Genomic DNA, 6,122 nt, shown 5'->3' with positions numbered 1-6,122 from the left:
AAAATGTGGACCGGTTTTACAGAAGTAAAATAATAATGACTTAGGGCTCATGCACACAACCATATGTATTTTGGGGTCCACAAAACAAAAAAAAAAAACAGATGACATCCATGTTGCTTCCATTTTTTTTTACGGATCCATTGTAACAAGGTCTGTCCCGGACTTACGGAAATGGAACGCACACCAAGTCATTTCCGTTTCTTTTGCTGACCCATTAAAGTGAATGTGGTTCCGCATATAGGCTGCAAAAAAACACAGAAAGAAAATACAGTCCTGTGCATGAGTCCTTATGCTCAGGATAGGTCATCAGCATCTGATCGGAAGGACCAGCAAAAGAGCCTGCGTTGCTCCCGTGAGCTCTGTGACTGCCTCACAGCGCCATACATTGTATAGTGGTTGTACTTGGTATTGCAGTTCAGCCCCCATTCACTTGAATAGCACAGAGCTGTGCCTAGGCCATGTGACATCACTGGTCTACTGCTCACCAAGGAGCGGTGGCCTCTTCAAACAGCTGATCAGTAGGGGTGCCAGGAGTCGGACGCCCACCAATCAGAGATGGATGGCTTAACCTGAGGATAAGACCTCAATATCTTTTCCCAGATAACCCCTTTAATTTCTGAGAACCCATAGACATGGATGCTCGACTATTCTAGCCCCAAAAACCTCTTTAAATATGAAATCCTCTTTAAATCAGGGCATCTAGAACATGAGATTATTTTGTGCACACTTACGCTACATGCACACGACAGTTTTTTTTTTTTTTTTGCAGACCGAAAAACAAAGGGACAAGAATAAGACATGTTCTATTTTTTTTTTGGCAGAGCAACGGATGCAGACACACTGAGTGCAGTCTGCATCTTTTGCGGCTCCGCTTAAGTGAATGGGTCCGCACCAGAGCCGCAAAAACTGCGGCTCAGATGCGGATCCAAACAACGGCCGTGTGTATGTAGCCTTAGGCTGTATTCAGCCACGCAGGAGACGCTGCAGATTTTCCATCTGGATTTGTAGGCAGAAATTCATCAGGATCTCAGATTTGCTGTAAAAGTAAATGACATTTTAGCAAACTTCATGCCCACGCTGGGAAAAAGAGCTGCATGGAAACTGACATGTGGTGCGGATGCCAATTCTTTCTGCGGATTCATCTCGTGTGCTTGTTCCATAATGGTTACTCTACAAACTGCGGCCGATTAGTACAGACTCCACAGCTATTTATGGCACGTGGATTGGGTTTTAAAAACGTAATTGAGCACCTGAGAAAAAAATAAATAAAAAATAATGGAATGGAGGGCAGGTGGCGGTGGTTCTAATCCACAGCATAAAAATTATATTATTTTAAAGTGTGCATCACCCTTTGCAATGCATAGGGTGAAATCCACACCATAACAGGTCAAAATCCGGATGTAGCTCTTGCAAGTGTAGACAGGCATTCCACCGCAAATCCATGATGGAAAAAAAGTCTGCAGCATATGGACTTAGGATGCCTGCAGAATTGCACGCGTTTTTTCTGTGGTAAAAAAACTAAACAAAAAATACTGTGTAATACAGTACCAGCTAAGTGCATGAGACCAGACATCTCATGTAATTGATCTTGCCAGCTGCAGCAGGTCATTGTTTAGGTTTTCTTGTGCGGATTTCACCCTTTTCAATGGAATAGCGAGATCTATAGAAAACCTGCACCAACAACGATAAATAGCACAGATTTCTGCTATATATTCACACGAACGTTGTTTGTTTCCGTTCCTTTTTTTTTGCAGATCGGATGCGGACTCATTCATTTCAATGGGTCCGCAATAAAAATACAGACAGCACACCGGGTCATTCGTTTAATTTTTTTGCAGACCGCAAAACACATACGGTCGTGTGCATGTAGCCTTATGTGCAGTTTCGGTGCAGATTTCCTGCACACAAATCTTCACTGTGTGTAGGTACCTTAAGGCCTCATGCACACGGCCGTTGTTTGGGTCTGCATCCGAGCCACCGTTTTGGTGGCTCGGATGCGGACCCATTCACTTCAATGGAGCCACAAAAGATGCGGACAGCACTCAGTGTGCTATCTGCATCCATGGTTCCGTTAAAAAAATAAATTAAAAAAATATAACATGTCCTATTCTTGTCCGCACTTTGCGGACAAGAATAAGCATTTATTTTGCCGGCGCCCGTTCCGTAAATTGCAGAAGGCAACACGGGCGGCTTCCGTTTTTTTTTGTTAATCCTCGGTTTGCAAAAAAAAACGGTACGGCCGTGTGCCTGAGGCCTTAGGCTGGGATCACAAGTTACTGATTAACTGCGGATTTTCTGCAGCAAAAAAATTAAATAAAAAAGATGCATGCGCACGCTAAAGTTGCAGAAAAACTGCAGATTAGACAGTTTTATTCTTTGCACTGGAAATCCCTGTAAAATCTGCAGTATAAATCCGCACAAAAAGGTCCAAAGTCTGACTATTAATTACCAAAAGCTCATTCACTTCATTGGTACTGTACAACGCTGCACGAAAATCTGCAACAGCAAATCATTCACTTGTGAACTCAGCCTTAGGGCTGTTTCACACGAGCGGATACCGTGCGTGGCATCCGCTCCGTGAAAGAGTGCCAAGACCCGATGCAGACTGCAGAGGCACGGAGCATTATCAGTAAGGATAATGCTCCGTGCCTCTGCAGTCTGCATCGGGTCTTGGCACTCTTTCACGGAGCGGATGCCACGCACAGCATCCGCTCGTGTGAAACAGCCCTTAGGGATCATGCACAAAAACGTATTTTCTTTCCGTATCCGTTCCTTTTTTTGCGGACCATATACAGAACCATTAATATCACTGGGTCCCCCCCCCCCCCAAAAAAAAACACGGAAGTTACTCTGTGTGCACTCCGTAAGTCCGTATTTCTGTTCCGCAAAAAAATAGAACATGTCCTATTATTGTCAACATTACAGACAAGGATAGTACTGTTCTAATAGGGGACAGCTGTTCCGTTCCGCAAAATATGGAATGCACACGGACGTCATCCAAAATAATACGGTTGTGTGCATGAGCCCTTAGGATGAATTGACACGTGGTAGAAATTTCTGTAGATCATTTCTATACATTTGAATGTGGCCATTTCTGCAGCATGCTCATGATTTTCTGCAAACTCCATGCAAAGGAATAGGACAGAAATGGTTGCACCAACCCAGTCATGTTTTTGTCTTTTCAGATGTAAAAAAAAAAAAAAGTTTAAAAGAAACAAAATCTGCTGCATGTGAATCCACCCTTAAAAAAGGTGTTGTCTGGGGTCAAGTGTGGAGCTGCAGCCAATGACTGGCCTCAGAAGTGACGTGTCCCCAAGCAGCTAGTGATCCAGCAGTGGCATGCCACTTGAGGGACACTACACTGCTGGGGCCAGTCATTGGCTGCAGCGGTACATGCTGCCGAGAGCCAGAACAGAGTGGTGGAAAGCAGGTCAACCCATTTAAAGCACATGGAACAAGCAGTATGATCTAAAGCAGGTATGGCCAGCTGTTGTAAAACTCCAACTCCCACCATGCCCTGCTGTAGGTAGTCTGTGCATGTTGGGAGTTGTAGTTCTGCAACAGTTTGAGAGCTTTCGGTTGGCCATCCCTGATCTAAAGGTGCGCTAGTCCTGGGGTTTAAAGGGAACTAGTCACATCGAACACCGTGCCTGAGCTGCAGGCAGTAGGTTATAGAGCAGGAGGAGCTGAGCATATGGCTATATCGTCTTGTGGAAACCAATTCAGTATAACAAGTATTTTAGTGAAACCTTTGCTTATTTTAGGCTTAAAGCGAACCTTTCACCTGCATTTCACTTAATAAACTATCAAAAGTACCTTATAGATTATCCTCATTGTGTTATCATACAGTCTTGTCCTGCTTTTCTGCCATGTATATGCAAGAAAGAAAAAAAATAAAAAAAAATCGTTTTATAAAGTAATCTTTTCCTGCCCCACAAGTCACGATAGAAGTCAAGGGGGTAGCCCTTCCCTCACTCCAGGCTGTAACTCCCCTGCCCTAACCCCGCCTCTATGCAGTCTAATTGACACCCGCTCAGTCGCCGGGACAGCGCTTGTACAGGCTGCGCATGCGCCGTCCTCATTCGCAGCACGATACCGTCTATCACACGGACTCAAGCGCGATACTGCAATTCAGTTACGGGATCGCGCTGCTACTGAGACAGCGCATGCGCCGCCTGTACAAGCGTGGTCCCGGCGACTGAGCCGGGTGTCAATTAGACTGCATAGAGGCGGGGTTAGGGCAGGGGAGTTACAGCCTGGAGTGAGGGAAGGGCTACCCCCTTGACTTCTATCGTGACTTGTGGAGCTGGAGAAGAGTACTTTATAAAAGGCGATTTTTTTCATGCATATACATGGCAGAAAAGCAGGACAAGACTGTATGATAACACAATGAGGATGATCTATAAGGTACTTTTGATAGTTTATTAAGTGAAATGCAAGTGAAAGGTTCGCTTTAAGAGTCCAGTAGGCGGTCCTACTCAATGATAGACAGTTATTTCTGTATGAAAGGAAGGCTGTCAATCATTCATAAGACTGCTAATTTGACTCCTAAGACGAGAATGAGCAGAGGTTTAAATCAATAAAATCATATGCTGAATATTTTCCCATAAAACTATCAGTCGGCTCAGCTACTCCTGCTCTATAACCTGCTGCCTGCAGCACAGGCGCCGTGTTCGATTGACAGGTTCCCTTTAAACCCTAGAGCTCACGCACTTCTCAATGAGGCACTTGGACCAGCGAAAAGCACACAGAGGTATCTCTTCATTAAAGGGGTTATCCGGAAATTACTATTGATGGTCTATCCTCTGGATATGTCATCAATATCAGATGGGTGGAAGCCCGACTCCTTGGACCCCTACCGGTCAGCTGTTAGAGGCCAGGCACTCCGTGGCCTTTTCCTAGGCCATGTTACATCACCGTACATCGGTCACTTGGCCTAGTTGCAGCTCAGTCCCATTCAAGTCAAAAGGGGCTGAGCTGCACTACCAAGCACAGCCACTATATGATGTACGGCGCTGTGTTTGGAACGCTGTTGGGACCCCGCAGCGCTCACCAGAGCTCCGGTGAGCGCTGCAGTTTCCCAAAACAGCTGACTGGAAGGGGTGCCAGGACTCAGACCCCCGCCGATGTGATAATGATCCCTGAAGATAGATCATCATTATCTTTACCTGGATAATCCCTTTAAACCATGCCAATATGTTTTATCAAATTATTTTATGGGGAAGGAAAGATTATGCAAGTCTTTTCCCCATCCTTAAAGAGGGTTGCCTCATCACAGGCAACGCGATCCGCACCTATATCGGAAACAGAGCACCGCAAGTTGGTGGCTGGAGGACTCCAGTCCGGCCAACGCCAATCGCTCTCCCTATAGAAGTGAATGGGAGTGCACCACGCATGACCGACCACCACTCCCATTCACTTTAATGGGCCCGAGAGAAATAGCCGAGCCAGCCATTTTCGGCAGCCCCAGAGAAAATGAATGGAGGGCGGCTGAGCATGCTCAGCTTGTCCTCCAACACTATCAGGGTTCCTTTTCTTGATATATGTGCGGGTCCCAGAGCCGATAAGACAATGGGTGCATATCCTAGCGATGAGACAACCCCTTTAACTAATCAAGGGGGGTGTTGGTCATACAGCGCTCTGGATTTCTGCACTCTGTTCAGCAACTAGAAAAGGTATATGTTGGCAACAACTGACCATACCATCCTTGTTATAGCCTCGCAGATAATAGAAAAGGGATCTGTTCCAGGGACAAATGCCCTCTAAATCCAAAGGATCCCACATAGAACTTGAGATCAAATAAGTTACAGGGAAAAAATAAAACCTATATGAAATGCCTGTACCATAAAAAGAACAAAAAACATTGAGGGCTGCTACGACGTATGAGGTAAACTGAAGACCATTCGCTATGCAGTCTTCAGGGAAATGGCTTTAGTTATCTACCGCTTCCAGTTTGCACGCCACAGTGATTCCGCTAGCAAAGCATTTGTAGCATTCCTTCCCCAGAACTGCCTGTATATACACTGTATACTGCATCAGCAAAAAATATATATATTTTTATAAATATAAATGAGACAACCCCATCCTCAAATGTCCTCTTCTGATGGCCCATGCAACGTGGG

Source organism: Bufo gargarizans, chromosome 8, assembly GCF_014858855.1.
Source record: "Bufo gargarizans isolate SCDJY-AF-19 chromosome 8, ASM1485885v1, whole genome shotgun sequence".
In the NCBI taxonomy this organism is placed as follows: Eukaryota; Metazoa; Chordata; class Amphibia; order Anura; family Bufonidae; genus Bufo; species Bufo gargarizans.
This window is presented reverse-complemented; position numbering follows the sequence as displayed.